Raw genomic sequence first — 10604 nt, 5'->3', positions numbered from 1 at the left:
AACCCTCTCTGGCGATTCACACTGATCATGTGAAGCGCCTCATAGTATACTTCCAATAGGCCATTCTTCTGTAGATTTTCCTTCATACATAAGTCCTTTCCATTTGTAACAAAACCATGCTTTCCCCTGAACTTTACTTCATTAAACTGACTTTACAAGTGGGAACTTATAAAGCATATTCAACTGTTTGTTTAATGGTCTCTCCTTTTTGCAATTTACAGTGCAATTTTGCAGGCCCTCTGCCTTCTGCAAATACTTGTTTTCCATTTGTTAGATATATGAGAGTTCTGTAACTTGCATACAATCCAATGAATCTCTCCCTTTCTTTAATCAAATTACTTGTTACACCAGAGTCAATGTAGATCCCTTTATGGCATTTTTCAGCTAACACTCTCTCTGTGTTAGCGAGGTATGTTTTGTGTGTGTCAGCTTTATTTTGCATTTGCTTGCATGCATTATACTTTGAGCTGGGTCTCACGATCAGTGAGACCCGGTTTGGTGGGGTGAGCGGGAAGAGCGGGCTAAGCCCGCTCTCCCCGCACATGAGCAAGGAGGAAGCCTGCCGGCTCTGTGATGGATTGCCGGCTCTGTGATGGAGCCAGCGGGGTCTGGGGAACTCAGGGGCCGCATGGCCCCTGGAAGCTCCAGTATGCCCTGTGCAAGCGTGCAGGGCATACTGGGGAGACCCCTGGAGCCGGGAGGTGGCTTTTTGCCTCCCCTCCGGGGTCTCCTCATGAGTAGCTGCAGCATGGAGCCTGGACAAATTCTCACCTTATTGTACTGTTTTATTAGAGTTTTACCTCTAGATGCCCTTTGGAAACAACCAGCTTCTTTTCATAGAGTCACTTCAGAGTTCCCCACACGTCCCTTGCATGCTCTTTATTTCTTAAATATACAGTACTAAACTGAGTCACCCACTGCCAGGCAAATCATTCTGGTAGCTTTTTCATCTGCGTTGTCCCAAACCTGTTCCTCTCCTGATGCTGCAGGGTGTGTTGTGTGCAAGTCACTGCTGATTCCATGGGTTTTTTTTTTTTTTTTTTTTGAAGCATCTATTATATTAATTCTCATAGACGTGCCTTTGTGGGGATGCGTCCCGGCAACCCAGCGGATTGGCTGGGCAGCGGAGGCGCTGGATTGGCTGGGCTGCGGTTGGCCGTGTAGGGAAGTGACCGCTTGAGGAGGAAAGGAAAGGAAAGGAAGGAAAGCGGGCAAGCGGAGAGGAGAACTGAAAGGACTGGGGCAGAAGGGAGGGGGGAAGCTGTGGGGAGAGAAAGCGGTGGAGCCTGCCCAGCCAGGCAGTTATAGGTGGTAAGGGTTGACACTTACAGAGTCACATCTCCAACAAGAACAACTCTTATTCCAATTGTAAATTAACTCAAACACCCCCTCCCTTCTTGGATCCCCATGCAATATTTAGCTATGTCATTATTCCTTTATTCTGATTGGTTCTTCCCAAACCAGGCAATCTGTCCCATATGCCCATCCTCTACTTCTGATTGGCTAATGTGTACCTTCTTCAGTAAGTCCTTCCTCTTCTCCATTCTCTTTCAGCTAGACCATCTCCTTAAGCCCATGACTTGGCCAGCTGCCTGAGTCTAAACATCTGTTTGTGGCTTAGCTCTATGTGAAAAGTCCTTAACTCATCTATCTTTTGACAACACCATTGCTAAATATATTGTTTACTGACCCTTTGGAAAGTCCCTGTAATAAGCATTCAAGTCTTGGTTTGTTCCTCTTTCTGCTGATAGGGTTCTTCACCTGGTCAAACAGCACTAGGACAAAAGCCATTCCTATATTTTTAATGTGCTCTTGATATATTCCTAAAATGGCTTGTTAAATTAATAATGTCTGACATGAGAAAAATTACTCCAAGTAGTCCCATTGAAATTAAAATGATGAGTTGAACAATGTCTCACTTGTCCTTTTAATTTCAATGGAACTACATGGAGTAATTTTCCTCATCTAGGCCAATATTCCTAATATTTTATGTTGCTGTAGTCTCGTATTATATGCCTACTATACTAAAATCCCCCCCAAAATTGAAGGGGGGATTTATGGGTTTTATTGATCCCTTCTGTGCCCAGTCTTAGCCAGATCCACCCCTCTCCCACTTTCACACCCTCCTCCACTCCCCCACTCATCAGTATAGTACACACATGTAAATAGCCAGTATAACATACACATTTAAAGTGTCAATATAGCAGAGGTTAAATATTAGCACCCAGGCATATGTTACATCTTACATATTTTGTGTCACATGGGAATGCCCCATGTGATCCACTCTATCCAAGACTTACTCTATATTCAGTCTTTATATATCATTTGCTAAGGCATATCTGTGGCTAATCCCTTGCATGGCAGGGGCGGCCAGCTGGCGGCCAGAGAAGGCAGGGGTGGATGGGAGAAGGAGGAGGCAGGTGGTAGAAAATGGTAGCAGCAGTGGGGAGGGTGGGTGGGGGAGAAAACAGCAGCAGGGAGAACGAGAAATGCCACCGGCAGGCAGTGAGGGAAAGTGCTGGCCAGGCCGGCCAGTGAGGGAAAATGGACTAGGAGGATGAATGGACTGGGGCTGAAGCAGGGGGGATGAAGATGGGGAGGAGAGACAAAGAGAACTAGGGGCGGAGATGCTCTGTGCAGGGTCAGCTAGAACAAAATATTTTTAATTGTTTTAACACGCCACAGACTTAAATAGCCTGTGTTTGTGACTTTCTGGGGAAACCACTTGCTCCATAACAGCCTAAAAATCCCCAAAGGGATTGTTGTGCCCCCAAGGTGTAAGACAAAGCAGAGGACATTTTATTTTGTGGCTAAGTTGGCCAGTTTGCTTGACATTGGTTCCAGGATCACTAGGCAGGTATGCTCTTTGACCTGTCTGATGCTAGCTGTTTCTAGTCATGTCCAGACATGTTTCCAGACCCTCCTATGGTCCCCAACCCAATTTAGATGTACCTTTCAGTTTGAAATGTCAAACTTTTTTCCCCCATGTAGCATGATAGGCCGTTTCCCCATTTTAGTTGGGCTGATTCCTCAATTTTGTTTAGAATTTGATTTGGAGATGTTAATAATAGAACATGCTCAACCACAATGTTTGCATGTGTTTTGATCATAGCACCCATGATGCAGATTCTGAAAGTTTCATTTACACACATTCAAGTATTAACAAATAAATTTATATGTCAAAGGGGGTGACAGATTGGAGTATAGGTTCTCAATGGTCTGGATTCTTCTGACCAGTCATTGTTAGGGAGAGAAGGGGTGCAAGGTTGTGTGGGCGACTCCACAATTGTACTTAAAAGAAGGTCTGTTAAAAGGTTAAAAGAAAAGAGGAAATTAAGATCGAACTAAGGAAAAAACAGGCGAGAAAGAGGGAGAGGAAGTTGAGAGACCCGGTCAGAGAAAAGATAACCACAAGGTACTACCACAAGAAACAGGAAAAGGTATTATAAATCTTAAGCTGCTAACTTTTGCTTTCTAACCAAACCATTCTGACAAAATGCTTAATGTGTACTGACTGAATTCAGAGATGTCTCTTGCTTCTGCTCATTGAAGACTGCCTAAAATTCTGTTTGGGTGAGAATAAATACTGTTAGCTTTTAAATCGTTGTCTGTGTGCTTTCATGAATCTTGGGGGAGCAAAACAAGCCAACCTTTAGCAAGGAACCTGGATTGCTCTTTCGGGAGCCTTTGAGTTCCTCATTCCTCATTTGATGAAGGGAGAGCTCGAGGGTATCTCAGATTTCTTACAAAGGGCACAATGGTGCCTCCTCGTAACAAGAGGGTTTGTTGTTGGACTCTTGTTCCCTATTGGCCTTTGTAATTTCTCCACTGCGACCTAGGTTGCTTATATTGGTGCTGAGCTGCTTATGCTGTTGCTGAACTGGATTACCTAATAAAAGTCATTTGAAGTGTATTAGACTGCAATCAGGTGTCTGGAGTCTATGTCTCTCTTCAAGATATCTGAGGTGGGGAGATCCCGCCATTCCCCAGCACTTCCCCTGTGAAAGTACAAGAATGGGACAACTCACTACAGCCAATTCACCGCTGGTCAATTGGACATGGCCAACTTGCTGCAGGGACAACTCGCTGCAGGGAACAACGCAATTCATGAGGCACGACCCCACAGGTAGGAATGCAGAGAGATTCTTCTTTCCAATGCAGAACGTGAAAGACATGCTTTGGTGGGTGGTAGGTGGAAATTTAGCTTCCTCTCACCTCCCTCCCGCTTGTCCCCTCCGGATTGAACGCCAAAGTGACAGGACGGGCTTGCGGGGGTGTGTGTGTTGCGTTGTTCCCTGCAGCGAGTTGTCCCTACGGCGAGTTGGCCGCGTCCAATTGACCGGCGGTGAGTTGGCCGCGTTGAGTTGTCATTGATCCTGGAAGTACATTGTGTTTTCTTAAAGAATGTTAGTAGAAAAGACAAAAGGTTAATGACATCTCCATTGGGAAAGTAACGTTTATTCTTAATGGACTGCTGAAGATTATATGATGGAAAACAGCTGAGTTGGGGTAAAAGGTGCAAGAGGAAATAAATTGTATTTGCTGTTGTATATGTGATATATGGAAATGGCCAGGGTGTGGCAAGGTTGGAGGGGGCTGTAAGAGAAGTGAAGATGCTCTCTTCCTTTCCTCCCCCCCCCTTTTTTTTTTTACTGTAGAAGAACTGCCAAACAAAAACACCAACTATATGCTGTGGCTTCCTCTCTCCTCCCACATTCTGGAGCCTTGTGGCCAGAGTTCCACAGAATAATGATTAGATAAACATCAGCATCTTCTCCTATATACTGTATGGGATGATCAACATGAAGTGATCGCCAGCAGAATGTGAGAACAACAGAGACCACTAATCAAGAAGAACTATATAAGTCCTGGCAGACTTTTAGGAGACTTTGGATACAACTCAAACACCATCCTTCTCAGAGCTGCTGGAGCAGCAGAGCATGCCTGCCTGGGACTTTAGCTCCTTCCTTAAGACTTGTAATCTTGGTATGAGCCAGAGCGGACCCATTTTGTAAAAGCCTCTATTTGTAATTCCTTGCAGAGTGGAAAACTACTAGCTCAGGGTCTTGAGACAAGTCAGGAGGGTACTTGGAAGATATGTTGATTTGTAACTGAGAGGTAAGGGAAGATAAAGACAAGATTGTATATGTAAAGTGTGAAGATAAGGGAAGACAAAGACAAGATCACATATGCAAAGTGTGAAGTAAGACTGCATATGTGGGGTTTTGCAGGCCTAAGGAGGGGAGCGGGCATCATGACAATACAAAATTTAGGATATAAAACTTCTGTGTAACAAAAGGGCTTTGCTCTTGATTTTGGTGTGACCCCAAAAGCCTTATTTCTGCAGAAATAAACTTTGAAGCTTTTCCTCTGGTTGCGTGTTATTGGCGTCTACACCACCCAGACAAGAACCAGCTTTGTTCAGGCATATCAATCTGATCAGACATTGTGACTTTAACAGCTTGGGTAATCCTATATAATAAAATGGTTGGTGTCTGCGTCCGTGTCTCTGATGGTTGGTGTCTGCGTCCGTGTCTCTGACGGGTGTTCTGGGCATGCGTGGTGCGCGTGTGCAGAACACCCGAGGGAGACACGGATGCAGACGCTGGCCGCCATATTGGGCAGGTAGAGAAGAAGCGGCACTACAGCCCAGACGACAGCAACGGACACAACCGCGGCTGATGCCCCCTGCCCGCCCAGCCGCCCAAAGCCGAACACAAAAAGACACTCACAGCAGGCCGGCGGCGGCACGGAGGCCGGCGGAGAAGGGCCCGGCGCAGCCGCAGAGGCCGGCGGCGGCACGGAGGGTGGCGGCGAAGGGCCCGGCCCGGCCGCGGAGGCCAACGGAGGGCGGCGGCGAAGGGCCCGGCCCGGCCGCAGAGGATGGCGGTGATGCGGAGGCCGGCGGAAAAGGGCCCAGCCGTGGAGACTGGCAGCGGCCCGGCTGGAGACTGGGGCGGGGGGACAGAGGTGGCTGCGGGCCCGGCCCGGCCGCGGAGGCCACAGGTGGCGGCGGCCGGCCTGGTCCAGAAAGGGGAGGGTGGCGGGGGCCCTGGCCCGGCTGGGGAGGTCGACGGAGGCGGCACGGAGGCTGGCGGTGGCAGGAGGAGGAATGGCGGCGGTGGGGCCCAGAGCGCACGACTCTACTGGGCAGGGGGGAGGGAAAAGGGCTAGAGGGAGTGGGGCAGGGGGAGGGGGAGGGAAAGAGGGAGTGGGGCAGGGGAGGGGGGAGGGGAGGGGCAAGAGGGAGTGGGGAAGGGGGGAGGGGGAAGGGCAAGAGGGAGTGGGGAAGGGGGGAGGGGGAAGGGCAAGAGGGAGTGGGGAAGGGGGGAGGGGGAAGGGCAAGAGGGAGTGGGGCAGGGGAGGGGGGAGGGGCAAGGGGGTGTGGGGCAGGGGGAGGGGCAAGAGGGAGTGGGGGAGGGGTGGGGCAAGAGGGAGTGGGGGAGGGGTGGGGCAAGAGGGAGTGGGGGAGGGGAAAGGGCAAGAGGAAGTGGGTCAGGGGGAGCGGGAAGGGCAAGAGGGAGTGGGGCAGGGAGAGGGAAAAGGGCAAGAGGGGGTGGGGAAGGGCAAGAGGGAGTGGGGGAGGGGGATTGGGAAGGGAAGGGCAAGAGTGAGTGGGGCAGGGGGAGGGGGAAGGGAAGGGCAAGAGGGAGTGGGGCAGGGGGAGGGGGAGGGGGAAGGGAAGGGCAAGAGGGAGAGGGGCGGTGGGAGGCCAGGAGGGACTGGGGCAGGAGGCTGACAGGTAGGAGAGGGTGAGAGAGAAGGGTGGGAGGAGGAGGAGGGAGGGCAAGAGAGTGGGGTGAGAGGGAGGGGAAGAGAGGCAAGAGTGTGGGGCAGAAGGGAGGGAGGGAGAGTGGGGCAGAGGATGCGGTGGGAGAGTGGGGCAGAGGACGCGGTGCGGGCGAGGATGCGGTACGGGCGAGGATGCGGTGCGGCCGCTTCTCCCCGGCCAGCCATGGTTTCTGGCCGGGGAAAAGCGGCCAAAAGGGGAACAAAGCGGGGACCATGCGGGCAGGTAGCAAAGCAGGGACTATGCAGGACGCAATAGCGGTCTACTAGCGCCCGTTAATTTAACGGGCTTAAAGTTACTAGTTCTTTATAAAATGTGAGTGGAGTGAATGAATGAGAATCTTCTAAAACATATATGCATATATAATATTCATTCAGGCTTGTGGCTGAATAAATATATACCTTGCCCTTCACATAAAATCTGGAACTGGATAATAATTTTGTAACACATCAGTTCAGCAAAGCAGGTCCAGCCAGTCAGCTATCTGAATAGCCAACCATAAAGGTTCGATATTCCACACAAATGGGGCTCAAAAAATAGACAAAATATTGACAAACGTACAGTAGTAGCAGTAGGAAGGAAGAGCTAAGAATGGCAATAAGGTATTCCAGGGGAGTTGTTAAATTATTTCTTCTGGTTTATTAGTTAATGTGCAATTAGTTTTGTAGGCACAGAGAAGGGAGTAGCAGATTAAAGATAAGAATACAACCAAAATACTCTTTGGAGTTTATGAAGAGTGCTCACAAAGAAGTTCTGTTGCTAGTCCTGGATTCTATAAAATCCATCATTTTCAGGCCCCAGTTATATCCAGAAATTGGGAACTCATTCACATGAAATCTCAAAGGGAAACAAAAGTTCGGGATATCTTGCAACATCCTGGATACACCAGGAACAGAAGATGTTATTGGTTTGGAACAAAAAGATTTGCCTATTCAGGTATCTGCTCGATGGGATTTGTATGGACCTGTATGGAATCGATTGTTCAGTAATTGTCAGTAAATGTTGAAAAACTTTTTGTTGAAAAGTGGTGTATAAATATTCATAGTAGTGGTAATCAATGAGTAATCCTTTGCTACAGAGAAGCCCCCTTAATCATCTACAGTCAAGCCAAATTATACAAGTGACAGGGCCAAAAATTACTCTTCTTACTGCCTTTCTGAGGGTGAGCATTAGATATCAAGGCATCATGGCCAGTTCACCTAGAATGTTTCTTTCAGAGATCCCAAAACTCAATTTCTCTTCCTCATGTTATTACCAAGTAGGGATGTGAAAACTGGTTTGATGTCCAACGGGTTTGGTTCGAAGGTTCGAGGTTGAGCTGAACCACATGCAGTTCGGCTCAACCCCGGACCAAACTCCCCCAGCCGTTCGAGGGGTTCGCGAGCCATTTTGAGTTTTTAAAAAAAATGTTTTTTAGTACTTACCTCCTCCGGGGGGCTTCTCAGAGCTCACGGCGGGGAGGGGTGTCCATGGAGGTTCCCCCTGCCAGCCTTTCTTAAGCCAAAAACCAATCAGTTCAGGCATTCTTTGGCCCATTCCAGGCCTTTTCTCCATTGCGGTGGCCATTTTGGAGGCTGATGCACATGCTCAATGGGCCCCTGCATGGCTGGGTCAGTAGTGTCCTTAGGCAACATTTCTTTAGATAACTGTAAGAGAGGAGTGGGTGTGAATGTGTAGTTGAATGTGTGGACACTACAGTTTTGCAACATATCAATCAGCTCCATATTGTAGTGCATCTGAGGGGGCCCTGATCCAGGTGCCGACAATGAGAGAGGCCCGGCTGTCGTGCACTCGGGACAGGGCCTTCTCTGTTGCTGCTCCCAGACTTTGGAATGCTCTCCCAGTGGCCATTCGCTCCTCGGACTCCATCATGACTTTTAGAAAGCTTGTTAAAACTTGGCTTTTTACCCAGGCTTTTACATAATCGTTTTATTGCTGCTTCTGTGTGTTTTAACTTGTATTGTTTTTATGCATGATTTTAAGATGTTTTTATATTTTTTTAGCTTGATGTTTTTATTGTCTTTTTATTTAATTTATTTTTATTATTTATTTATTTATTTATTTTTATTTTTAACTTTTGTAAACCGCCTTGGGGTTGTCTTTTAATGAAAGGCGGTATAGAAATGTAACAATAAATAAAAATAAAAATAAATAATTTTCCTGCCCCGTAAGTCTTGTTGCCTCCGGGAAACTTAAGCTAAACTCCTGACACAAGCATTTCCAGCGCAATCACAAAGACTAGGAAGCTGCTGCTTTCGTTATAAGAACATAAGAACTGTCCTGCTGAATCAGGCACAAGGCCCATCTAGTCCAACAACCTGTTGCACACAGTGGCCACTGGAAGCCTACAGGCAGGAGCAGGGGTGTAACTATAATTGAGCGAAAGGGTTCAAAGAGCATGGGCCCTCAGCTCCTAAGGGCCCTCTAGCTCCATCCCTTCCTATTTTCTTCATTATCTCCCTCACTCTGGGGGCTCGCCAGAGAAAGGGATGAACACGGGCCCCTTCTCCCCTAGCTACACCGCTGGGCAGGAGTTGAGGGCATTCCCTCTCCCTCGCTGTCACTCCTCTGTAACTGGTATTCAGAGGCATCTTGCCTCTGAGGCTGGAGGTGGCCTATAGCCATCCGACTAGTAGCCGTTGATAGACCTCTCCTCCATGAAGATATCCAAACCCCTCTTAAAGCTATTCAGGTTGTTAGATGTCACCACATCTTGTGGTTGTGTGAAAAAATACTTCCGTACTTCAGGAAACTGGATTCTGCACCCAAACCCACTTCCTGGTTTGTTTCTCTCCCCCATTTTGGTTTTTTGCAATATCATATTATACACACAGCCCTGCCTATGTACTTTTAGTATATCATAGTAGTGTGTGTTATTTTGTGCAATTGCATTTTTATTTATATTATGCCCCTTTAGTTAACGTGAGCAAAAAAGGTTCCATCATTATAAGCCTCAAGATTGTACTGCTTATAAATAAGGCATTTGTTGAGCTAATAATGTGAAACTTGGCATACATGATGTACTAGACAAAGTCTAAAAATGTGCCTAGTTTCAAAGCAATCTAATAAAAATTGTTACAACTACAGCAAGTTAAAAAGTGCTGAAAACTGACACATTGATGCTTTTTGTCCAATATTTAGACAAGTGCATTGTATGTTTTGTTTTATTTTATTTTATTTTATTTTTACACTGCCCCAGACTTCTGTCTCTGGGCAGTTTACAACACCATAAAACAAATTAAAACAGGCATAAAAACCTTTAAATGATTTAAAACCACAAATCTAGTTTAAAAGCTTGGGTGAAAAAAATGTGTCTTGAAAGACTTCTTAAAAGTTGTCAGAGATACGGAAGGTCTTCTCTCAACAGGGAGCACATTTCAGAGTCTCGGGGTGGCAACAGATAAGGCCTGTCCCTGTGTAGCCACCAGACAAGCTTGTGGCATCTGCAGACGAACCTCTTCGGATGATCTCAATGAGTGATGGAGTTTACGGTGATATTTTTTTTCAAATTCAGTGAAAATTGTGTACTCTGTTCAGGCTTGTCTAAGAGGGGTACCTCTTAGTGGTTTCGTGTAGTTTTTGAGCAGTGGTTCAAAAGTTATTTAATTGTTTGTTTAAATAATTTGTCAAATTTGTACACCGCCCCAAACTTTCACCTTTGGGCAGTTAACAATAACATAAAACAAGTTAAGACATGCACAAAAATCTTAAAACAATGTAGGCAATCTAAAAATTAAGAATGGATTAAAACTTTAAAATTTAAAAAGCTGTAAAATCTTGGCTGAAGAGTAGGGGTGTGCACGGTCCGGAGTCC

The 10604-nt window shown here is 46.9% G+C and overlaps 1 long non-coding RNA gene across 1 annotated transcript; it reads left to right on the top strand.

Moving 5' to 3' along the window:
* The first annotated feature begins 3068 nt into the window (after nt 1-3068).
* Nucleotides 3069-5366, top strand: LOC128325902 (uncharacterized). Its single transcript, XR_008307721.1, has 2 exons — nt 3069-4126; nt 4659-5366. It is a non-coding gene; the product is annotated as an uncharacterized LOC128325902 (long non-coding RNA).
* Nucleotides 5367-10604: the final 5238 nt, after the last annotated feature.

This window comes from Hemicordylus capensis, chromosome 5 (genome assembly GCF_027244095.1).
Source record: "Hemicordylus capensis ecotype Gifberg chromosome 5, rHemCap1.1.pri, whole genome shotgun sequence".
In the NCBI taxonomy this organism is placed as follows: domain Eukaryota; kingdom Metazoa; phylum Chordata; class Lepidosauria; order Squamata; family Cordylidae; genus Hemicordylus; species Hemicordylus capensis.
The sequence above is the reverse complement of the archived record's forward strand: the minus strand, read 5'-3'. Positions and strand labels throughout refer to the sequence as shown.